The 11704-nt window shown below is 37.3% G+C and overlaps 1 protein-coding gene across 1 annotated transcript in view; it reads left to right on the forward strand.

Moving 5' to 3' along the window:
• Window positions 1-476: 476 nt before the first annotated feature.
• The window catches only part of LOC107705038 (ras-associated and pleckstrin homology domains-containing protein 1-like), a 54299-nt gene continuing 43071 nt past the window's right edge, over window positions 477-11704 (forward strand). Inside the window, exon 1 of the mRNA XM_016508154.1 lies at window positions 477-508. The gene's annotated coding sequence lies outside the window, so the exon portion shown is untranslated. The remainder of the gene's footprint in view (window positions 509-11704) is intronic.

An 11704-nucleotide genomic window follows, 5' to 3' on the forward strand; every position in this document is an offset into this window, starting at 1 on the left:
GCTACTGGCTGTTGATTACCTATTATGCATAGACCAGTGGTTTGATTGCTGTATAGATTCAGTTTCATGTGTGTTTATTGTGATTTCTGTCTTGTCCAATTTTTTGGTGGTGGTAATAAAGCAGTATACCTAAACTTTGTGTATAGTACATTAGTCTCACCCTGCTTTTAAACCCTCAGCATTTCAGTCAATATGATGACATAGCAGCTGCATTCTACACTCTAAAAAATGCTGCACTTTGAGTCAAATATGGACTAACCCAGCTGTTGGGTTACATTTTTTTATTAAATTTTTAACCCAAAAGTTGGGTTAGTCCATATTTGACTCAAAGTTGGGTTGAAACAACCCAGCATTTTTTAGTGTACTCCTCACTCACTGGTGTTTACATCTTCTGATCTGATGCACAAACATGCTTATATTCCCTATCTCCTTCCTTTTACAGGCACAAGTTAACCTCTATTTGTACATTTTGAACTGACTGAAACAGAAAAAAAACACTATACCAAAGGTAGGCTATTCTTTTTCTTCCAGACAATAACTCTCAAGGTCTGTTACAGACATTGTTTGGGAATGCTGGTGTGCCTTCTTGTGATATGCATTTTTGTCTACATGCACAATAATAATGTGAAATAATCAAATATTGCACAACAATAGTGAGCTTGACAGAAAGAAAAATGTTCTGAGGCGACTGAAATGTCTCATTAAACATTTGCATGGCAGATAATGTCTGCAGGAAGCTAGGTGACTGTTTTTTTTTATTTCTGCTACCTTTTTATCCCCAAGCTAACAGGAAAAATGTCTCGACAAAGATGTCCATTGTGTACAATATGTGTTTTCAGAGGAACTGTTGGAAGTGCAGAAATGTCTGAGAAGAAGAAAGGAAGTGAGGGTGGAAAGAATGATGGAAGATTGGGAGACACAGTGGGTGAAGGTTTAGCATTCTGACACCACAGCTGGATTTTTGAGAATAATGCCAGGAATGAGTGCAGCCATTTGAAGCCCTGGAGGATCTAGACAGCTCAATGTTTAACATGGTGAATGAACTGGAATGTCTCTGGAAATTAGTTCGGAGTGTTTGTGTGTGTGTATGTGTGCCTTTACTGTAACGATTCATTTTCTCAGCTGCTAAAATGTGACCATGCCCTCTCTGAAGACTGAAGTCCGGTCTTGACTCACTTAGAACTGACAGAGAGTGGATCCAAGTAGAAAGTACACATTTACACTTGCATTAGACTTACACCTGCGCTTACAACTTTAACAAAATGAGTTAAGATAAAGACTCATTTTCAAATCCACAATTTTAATTTTCTCAACAATTTTTAAAATGTCAGGGACATGACGCCTTTCCTTTTTTCTCTTTGAATAAAAGTTTTTTTTTATTCAAAATCACACAAAAAATGCAATTCGTAGCGACTTGGATTTACCTCTTCTATGATGAGCATGTTTTTAATTTCTGAATGAAACAAAAAAAAAACGTTTTCTATTGTTGCACATTTTTTGCCGTAAGTTATTTATTTATTTATTTTTAAATGTCAATAAAATCAAGTAATTTAGTGCAACCAATAAGCCTAAAATATCAAAGAATTTGAACATTTATTTTTACGACATTTTTATGACAACTAACCAATACAAGTTTTTTTTTTTTTTCTATATTACCTTTATTTATATAGCGCTTTATACAATACAGATTGTGTCAAAGCAGCTTCACAGTGTCAAACAGGAACATAGTTTGTCAATAATGCAAGAGGACAATAACGGAGTCATTTTTCCAGCTAAAGTCAGTTCAGTGATGTCATCATCCAGTTCAGCTCTCTTCCAATAGTGTCTGTGCAATCAGTCAAGCGTCCCCAACTAAGTAAGCCAAAGGCGACAGTGGCAAGGAACCAAAACTCCATCGGTGACAGAAATTAAGACAAAACCTTGGGAGAAACCAGGCTCAGTTGGGGGGCCAGTTCTTTGGCCAGATGAAACCAGCATGGCATGGTTTAATTCCAGGCTGCAACACAGGTGCAGAGGACTCGTCTGGTTCCTGTGGTCTGTGGAAATTTAAGTATCTGATCTGGAAATTAGTATGACACAAGTTTGGCCGAGCCTCCCAATAGTTTGGACAGTTTTGATGCCACAAACTGTGAATATACACTACCATTCAAAAGTTTGGAAGATTTTTACTGAGTAGTCTAAAAATAGTCTAGTTACATCCTAGTTTTATTCAACAAGGATGTATTTAGTGACTTTTGATGTTGTTACAAAACATTTCTGTTTCAAATAATTGCTGTTCTTTTGAACATTCTATTCATCAAAGAATCATGAAAAATCTAAGAATCCTGTATCAGATCTGTCTCTGGGGCACATCTAGTTGACATGGTCTCTTCTGACATTCAGGGCTGTAGAGGTCGTAGGTGCTGATCCATCATATGGTCTGGATATGGACTGGATCCGTATGGCTACGGTGACCTCGGAATAAGAATGAAAGAGAATAATATTAGAGTAGATGCCATTCTACTTATGATGTAACAAGTACATTGGGTGTTAAGTGGGAAGTGTTCCCGGTTCCGGTTGACCTAATTAATGCAGCCTAACAATCCTTTAATGGATTTGAATTATAGAAATGCGATAGTGTATTATGTGTATTAGGGTGGGTGGTATATCGAGTTTGTATGATATATCGATATTTACTTTATAAGCGATACAATATGAGGCAATACCGTTTATATCGATATACAGTAGTTTGATACGAGCGCATCTGAAGATATAGCGGAGGACACAGACTGAGCTGCTGCGGAGAAAGTGCATAATCCAGTTTGTTCCAAACATGTGACAAGCTTTATATTTAAGGCCTTTAAAAACTGGTAAGACATGGTTTATGGTTTCGTTTTGCATATTAGTTTAAGCGGCTCGGCCCGTCATATGCTCTGACTGAAAGGCTGCATGTGCTGCTGACAGAGACACTCGGCTACTTGCGCTGTTTAATGTGTTTGAGATGTGCCATCTTCCTGAATGCATAACTTACATTTCACAGGTATATTCTCGGTCTGTAAATGTTAGAAAGTCATGGAAATATTTCCATTTTTCTGTCAGAAGTGCATGAGCCTTCTGCTTTGGGATTCTCCGCTAAACCTCACAGACTTCAGTGAACGAGCACCACGCATGCGCGCCAAACAGATGGAGCTCAATTAAATATGAGCGCAATAATTCTGACTAAAATATAAATTTCTCTGAAATATTTGTAGTTGGACAATAAATGTGACATGTAGAATTTTAAACCTACAAGTAAGTTTTTTTTTGTTTTTTTATGATAGCACTGACTGTGAAGTGACTGTAATGGGTTAATCAAAATAGCCTAACACAACTCTGCTTTTGTTCTCATTTATTTTCATTTTTAAGTTTAGTGAATTTAACTTCTACTTTAAAAGCCTTATTTTTGTTTTTAGATTGCAATGTTACAATGTTAGAATGAAATGTGATTTTAACCCTTTTTTGCACATAACAAAAAGGCTTATATGGTTACATTCACTTAATTAGTTTTCAAAGCCTTTAATATGTATTGTTTTGTTGGACAACATTGAGCGTTAAGTGAAATATATATATATATATATATATATATATATATATATACTCCCCAGATGTGTGGCTTGACGCAATCCTGTCTCTGAGCTCTACAGGCAGTTCTTTTGACCTCAGGGCTTAGCTTTTGCTCTGATATGCATTATCAGCTGTTAGACCTTTAATTAAGACGTGTGTGCCTTTCCAAACTATACCCATTCAATTGAATTTGCCAAAGGTTAACTTCACTTGAAGTGTAGTGACATCTACAAGCAATATGAATGCTCCTGAGCTAAATTTCAACTGTCCCAGATAAGGGTATGAGTACTTATGCAATGGAATCATTTAAGTTTTTTTATTTTTAATAAATTTACAAATGTTAAAAACCAGTTTTTTGCTTTACCATTATGGTGTATGGAGTGTAGATTGATATGGGAAAAAAGTAATTTAAAGCAGTTTAACATAAGGCAGCAACATAATAATGTGCAAAAAAGAATGAATACTTTTGCAAGGCACTGTATATCGCAAATCGGCCAAAAAATACCGAGATATGAATTTTTGCCCATATCGCCCAGCCCTAATGTGTATGCCAGGTTAAAGAAATGGGTTTTTAATCTAGATTTAAACTGAGTGTGTCTGCCTCCCGAACAACACTAGGTAGATTGTTCCAGAGTTTGGGCGCTAAATAGGAAAAGGATCAGCCAACTGCAGTTGATTTTGATATTCTAGGTATTATCAAATGGCCAGAGTTTTGAGATCGCAGCGGACATGAAGGACTATAATGCGATATGAGCTCACTCAAGTATTGAGTAGCTAAACCATTCGGGGCTTTATAATAATTAGCAAGATTTTAAAATGTATTCGATTTTCAATAGGGAGCCAGTGCAGAGTTGACAGAACTGGGCTAATATGGTCGTACTTCCTGGTTATATATTGACTGTCCATAGTCTGCAGTGTAAAAGGCTTTTGTAGAGTTCAGACTAAAAATAGTTTTAAAAATAACCTAAAATATGTCCAGTCATACTCAGATGTTAAGACTCAGTGACACGAGGCTCTCAGGTGACTTGGCTGTGTAAAATCCAGGTTCTTACTTGCTGTCTCACCTTTGGCATCTGGGTTGATGTGTTTTTTAGATTACTCTTGGTCACAAACATAAGAAGTAGCTTCCAAATGCTTCACTTATACTTACTTCACTTATACTACAGTACATGGGCACCTTCTTTTCAACACTGTTACCAAACCAGCTGCCGGCTTGGAATCAAAGGTCTTGAGTCGACATCAAGTGCGACAATGTGTCGCCCAGGCCTCAGCAACATGTTTGTTTTTTGGGGGAATGGACATGCCATTCCCAGCTGTTGGAGACAAGAAGAGTTTGAGACTTGTGTCATGTCTGTGTGTCCAGCCTGACACGCAACAGGCCCTCACAAAATTAGCAGTTGGCCAATGTCACACAATCCGACTGTACATGAAGTGTAAAAGCGGAACGATATGTCAAATAGTCAAATGCTTACTATTGTCTGTGGAAGCACTATGGGAGAAGGTTGCATGCAAGTTGCAAGGTGTGAAATACAGGGAATGGATATCTGGAGTGCCACAGACACAGTTTTTTGACTAATCAAATTCACTTGCTTATCATTCTACCTTAACATGCAGAACAGAATAAATAATACACAAATATGCACATAAAACATATGCTTAATATAGAAAGTATATACACAGATACAGAGTACTTAAGACAACAGTACACAACAGTTGTAATTGGAATGTCAATAAAAGTAAATGTATAGGTCACAATAGGGAAGAATCATTGGTCACAATTTCTGGTTCTTGCCAACTTTAAACAGTTCTGCTTATCTAAATGAAACAGCTCGTCAAATGGGAATAAAAATTAGGGATGCACCGATACCACTTTTTCCAGTACTCGCCCGATACCGATACTTTTATTTTTGGTAAAAAATAATTTTTGGTCCCGAATTTGTATCAGTTTTATTGGTAGTCAACTGTATGAAGAATTTTTGGGTATAATTTGTCACAGTTTACTTTATTTTGCTATCCTCACTTACATAAATGAACTATGCCAGTGATGTCTGTGAGAAAGGTATATTCACTCGACAAGCTTGCGCATCTGCGCCGCCGCGCGCTCAATCCACTAAGCGTGCTTTGCTTATCAGCTCGCGCACATCAGCTATACAGTCAATACTGAATGTTTAACATTATATTCATTGCATACATATACTTCGTAGACATCCTTAATCTCCAATAACTCCATTCTGCTGTCTGTTGTTCAGTTGTCGGTGTTTCATTGTCTGAATATGGCACTTAACACATGCTGTGTGGTATCGGCGTTTGGTATCGGGGCATTTTAACGAGTACGAGTATGAGTACAGGAGCTCAGTATTGGGCCCCCTATAAGGTGCATCCCTTATAAAAATGCAGGGTAGGACATGATTGTTCATTGGGAATTGACTGGAAATTGATTTAAAGATTATGAGGTCTAATGATTTTAAAAAAAATATTGATGTGCACAAATAAATCATTTATAATAAATACTGGAATATTATGAATATTAATTCACTGGAATGCTGAATTACAGAGTGGGTGCAAACATATCCATATCCCTATGATCAGATGCTTTCTTAACTTCTCTTTTTTTTATTGCGGTTTTATTTTGTTGTGAAACTGATTTACATATTTACATACTCTACTCAGCTAAACATGGTTCCCAGCAGCATGGGTGGTGTCAGAATTTTCAAAGAGTGTGCTTTTGAACCGCTGTTTCAAAATTGTTTTCACCCCTGAGCTAAGAACAAAAAACTTTGCGATGAGTATATCAGTGCCTTAAGTATTGGAACAGTATAGTATAATTTTTACAAGGAATATTACTAAACATAAAACTGTCCCATTAAATGTCATCTTCAAACTTCAGAACAAAAAAAAAACTTTGTCCCTTCAGGCTCTTCTGTATTCTAGTAACTATATTGTATAAAAGTGACAGAAATCAAGCGTAGTGTTAGTTCTGGCAGGTCACATGAGTCAAGCTTGCATCAACTGACTCAGCTGATCCACGTCTACCTATAGGAATACAACGCCTATCACAACATTCCTGTATAAAGTCTATTCAGTATTATTCAGCAGCCTTATCGCTTGCTCAGGAGCAAATTACCCTCCACCATCCCCAGCTCCTCCTGTTGTCACAGTCAGGACTTGGTTTTCTGATACTTCTTGTTTTCCAGAATAAGACTCCTTTTATCTTGAATTATGTTGTTGTACTAAAATGTCATTAAGAACATTAATTATATCTGCTACATTTGGTTCTGTTCTGTTTACCCTGCTGCTCTCCCTGCTCATTCATGACAGGCTGCATGGATGGGCAGGAAGTTTTTGCCCAGAACAAAACCATACTGCCAATCCAAACTGTATGCTAAGTGTCAAACATCTTTGATGATAGTGGTCCTGACAGAAGTGTGTTTTTGTCTATAGTTAGCAGACTGTTTAATTGAGTGAGTCTGAGATAAAAGCAGTTGCTGGTTTACAACTGTATGTTCTGCTTTATCACAGTTATGTCTATGAAATACTTGGTGCTGCTTATTACATCTGGATTAGAGTATAGCTATGAACAAACTAGAGGATTTGCTGACTCTTAGGTCAGAGTTGTCTGAGTTGCAGAGTTGTTCTTTATTGCAGATGAAAGCCCCAAAAGCCCACCCTTGTGCTGCCCATGAGTAACAGTAGGCACAGACTAGTGGGCATAATGTGCATGAAGGGATGCAGTAAACAGGCAGCAATTATACTGTGGAATATGACAGGTCATATATCGCCTCTATAATTGTTCGAGTGCTGTGCTGAAGGGTTGGGAGGGGTTTCAGTTCTAATATTACATGATGTAGGAGTTCAACAGTCTGATGGCCTGTAGGAAAAAGCTGTCCCGCAGCCAGCTGGTGTGAGACCTGATGCTGTGGTACTGTCTGTCTAATGGAAGCAGTGAGAGCAGTGGCTGGTGATTCTTAGAGCTGCAGTTCCTGACTGAACTCACTGAACTCATAAATAGCTGATTGTAGGGCCATCACATGGGATATCTGGCATTCCAGAGGTTTCGCCTGTCTTCATTGACCCATTTCTTTATTCTTAACACTTCCTCTTTTGTATCAGTTTCAGACGCTGCAGTATGTTGCAGGTGATTTCTTTTTCTTTTTTTTTCTTTTTTTTTTTGCATGCAAGGCAGCTGCATTATCTGCAGCACTGGTTCATGGTGCAGTGTGTTTAGGTGTTCAAGCTCAGACGTAGGACTTCACATTTCAAGCCACCTGGGACTGCGGTAAAAGGATTGCTTACTCATCTTGCCCTAAAGCTTTACACACATGCATTTCAGACACTTACGCACACATACATAGAGCAAAGAGGGGCATACCCGACAGTCAGCACTGTCTGTGTAAGCATGTGCCTTTGGTTTTTGTTTCAGCCAGGATGTGGCAGATATATGTGACCCTGGACCACAAACCCAGTCATAAGGGTACATTTTTGGCATAAAATAAAAATCAATAATTTTGACCCATACAATGTATTTTTGGCTATTGCTACAAATATACCCCAGCGACTTAAGAATGGTTTTGTGGTCCAGGGTCACATATACATATTATGAATAGCAGAGTTGAACATCTGGAGGATACAGCTCATGGAACCACTTTAATCTACTTTTATTTCTCCACTGGAATAAAAAAAAAATCACAAAAAACGGTCTGTTTTTAAAGACCAATCAAAATTGTTGACGTTTCTGAGCTCAGCACGGAGAGAATTCATTATGCAGACTCTCTGTTTTAAGACTTGCATCAAGAGCTCTGAAAAAGTGTTTCAAGTGAGCAGTTTGCCTCACGGGAGCTGACATATTAAAGGGGTCATATGATGCTGCTAAAAAGAACATTATTTTGTGTATCTGGTGTAATGAAATGTGTTTATGCGGTTTAAGTAACCCTCATTATTAGACACTTTTGCTCGTTGCACCCTTATATTATTCCAAACCCAAATGACTTCTTTCTTCAGTGGATATAAAAACCTCTAGGCTAAAAACTAAAAACTAAAGACAGATTTTTTTCCATAAAACAGTTCATGGTGACCACATGATAAGCTCCAAAAATGACTAAACATCCCACCATTAAAGTAGTCTTTAGCCCTATTCGGACGGGACTAGTTTTCTAAACTACGTTTGAGTTTCGATTCTAATCACCTGACGTCTGCGATTTTCATGTACCAATTCGGACGGGACTAACATCTCCGTGTTTATTACAGAGGTGGGAGGGTCTGTTTGTTATCTGAAATCTGGGCATTTCAGAGATCATGCACTCTGTATGCGTGCATTGTGTATAGTCATTCGGATTGATTACCATTAGTATAATCACAGTTTTACTACAAATACCATGGTGAAGCTAAATGGCTAGTATAGCAAAACCAAGTTAATGTGTCTGTATGCGTGCATTGCGTATAGTCATTCAGATTGATTACCATTAGTATAATCACACAAATACCATGGTGAAGCTAAATGGCTAGTATAGGAAAAATATTATAGTATAGCAAAACCATGTTAATGTGTGGTTACTTTAGTTTAACTATTTTATTTTATTTTATTTATTTTTTTGTAGTAAACCCATGTTTAATTTTCATAAAGGTACATATGTAATTAAAACATTATGTAATTGAGTGAAGAAATGAACAGTTTTTTTTCTTTGCCGGGAAGCAAATATATCAAGCATGTGCACGGTAAAAGCATCTATAATTCTCCAGGAAACACGTTGTGAAAAAAATATCGTCAGCAATCACATTCGCATTCGGACGGGATTAGTTTTCTCAGAGGATCACTGAGTTTGCTGAAAAACAGTAGATAATTTGCTCTGGAATTATTACAGAGGTTGTGTGAGAACAACACAGACATGGCAGATTCGGACGGGATTAAAATCACCAAGTATGTCTGTGAAACACAAATTTCTCTAACGACCCCCTGTAAAACTAGTCCCGTCCAAATAGGGCTTTTGTCTGCTTGTGTCTTCTGAAGCTTCTCAGAGAGGGTAATATATTTGTTGTTATTCTTCTCCTAATGTTGACTTAGGTCAGCATTTGGTTAATTTGCTAATTATCAATGCAGGGCATTTACAGGCTATTTTGTATGTTTGCAATAGGTCCCATTTTCAAGCAAAACATTCTGAAAGTCATTGGACGTTTGCGAATGTCCTTTTTTCATCCCTAAATTAACATATCTGGTAACAAATGTTCCCGAATGTTTGCTGGAAGTCCTCCAGATGTCATGCTTGAATGTCCTTTTAATGGTTAAAGGGATACTCCACCAAAAAAATTAAAATTCTCTCTTAATTTTGTCATCCTCATGACATCCCAGATGTGCTGTATGTGACTTTTTTCATCAGTGAAACTCTCACTTTCATGGATTAAAAAAATAATCCATCTTTGGAACTCCTATATAATGCAAATAGACAGGTCCTTCAAAATGTAAGCTTCAAAAACCACACAAAATATCCATGACTTAATCCATACAACCCCAGTTGATGAATTAATGTCCTCTGAAGCAAAATGATAGGTGTAGGTAAGAAAAATACTAATATTTTAAACTTTGACCTAACCGGCCAGCTGTCAAACGGAGGTTAATGAGTTCATGATTGACATGACATGAGTGTGATGTAAGTGTGTTGTGAAACTTGCATGAGGAGTGAGAGGACCATCACTTCTAACTGAAGTTCACAACATGCTTTTTCTAAAAAAAAATTACATTTTTGTTCCACAGAATACATCTAGGATGTAATGACAGTGAGTAAATTGAGAGAATTTTCATTTTTGGGTGGAGTGAAGAACTCTACATAAAGATGTTCAGGGAATATTCATAATGGACATTCAGGGGATGTTGTGATGGCCTTTTTTGGTCAGCTGGGATGTCTCTTCTCTGAAAACTATTGACAACCTATAGCATTTCACCATAATGTATCTTCTGTATCTATCTGTATTTATGTTCTACTGTTAGTGTTATCTGTATGCACCAAGGGTCTGAGAGTAACGCAATTTCAATTCTCTGTGTGTATGTGCTGTACATGTGGAAGAATTGACAATAAAGCAGACTTGACTTGACTTGATAATGGTCTCCAAAGGGTTTCCCAGAGTCTGCATCCTTCTCAGTTTGGTGATTCTACAGTATTGGCACAAGCTTATATGATTATATGTCGATGAAGTTGGTGTTTAGGATCTTCGTTGTTGCTTGAACATCTTGGCTCACTGTGTCAGACAGAGTGAAGGTCAAACTATGGAAAAATGACACACCTCTTCCCTGGCGAACTTTGGACTTGTGTGGCTCCTGTATGAAAGGAGCTCTTTCACTGGGCCACCGGCTGTGCATGTGCGGGTGTTTGCTTTGTGTGCCATTTGGATAGCCAAAGGATATGATGTGAAGTGCTGAGTGAGAATCAGTCCACACCCTAATGAAATATCTTAAGACACCATGTCAATTGTTTCTCACAATTTTTCCCCCCTCTCTCTCCTACTGCATTTCACTCTGTATGTGCCTTATCTGTCTATTTCTCATGATTAAAAAAAATCTGTTGTTCTGAAAAGAAAAGGAAATTAGATAATGCACTCTTTTTCGTAGGGCCTGAAATAGTTTTGTTTGAGAGAGTTTGTGTGACTAAAACTCCTTTATACCTGTCACTGTGTATGCTTGATGAATCTACCCAAACTTTACCTTGCAACATGCAGCACAATGACTGACAGCTGTCAGATGTACTTCAGAGGGGTTTGACTTAGGGCTGGGTGATATAGCTAAAAATTTATCAACAATATAATGTTATGTTTCATATCGTTTGGTATCGATAATTATTGACATTTTTTATAACCTTTTTTAAAACAAAGAGCAATAGAAATTTTTTTTTTAATGTAACCACTGTACTTTTAAATTAACACAATTTATTGAGACAATAAGTTTTTTTGTTTTGTTTTAGCAGTCAAACACAAAATAAAAATTAAACAAATATCTAATTTCTAATGTTTTATGTGCAGATTAAATGGGTCTTAAGGAAACTTTTGGCTTGTTTCGCGATGCCACAGTAGGGCGCAATGAGCAAAATAATGCAGCGCATTAAATTGTCAACGCAAGGAAATAACTGTCTATAAAAAA

This window comes from Sinocyclocheilus anshuiensis, unplaced genomic scaffold, assembly GCF_001515605.1.
Source record: "Sinocyclocheilus anshuiensis isolate Anshui unplaced genomic scaffold, SAMN03320099.WGS_v1.1 scaffold2533, whole genome shotgun sequence".
NCBI lineage: Eukaryota > Metazoa > Chordata > Actinopteri > Cypriniformes > Cyprinidae > Sinocyclocheilus > Sinocyclocheilus anshuiensis.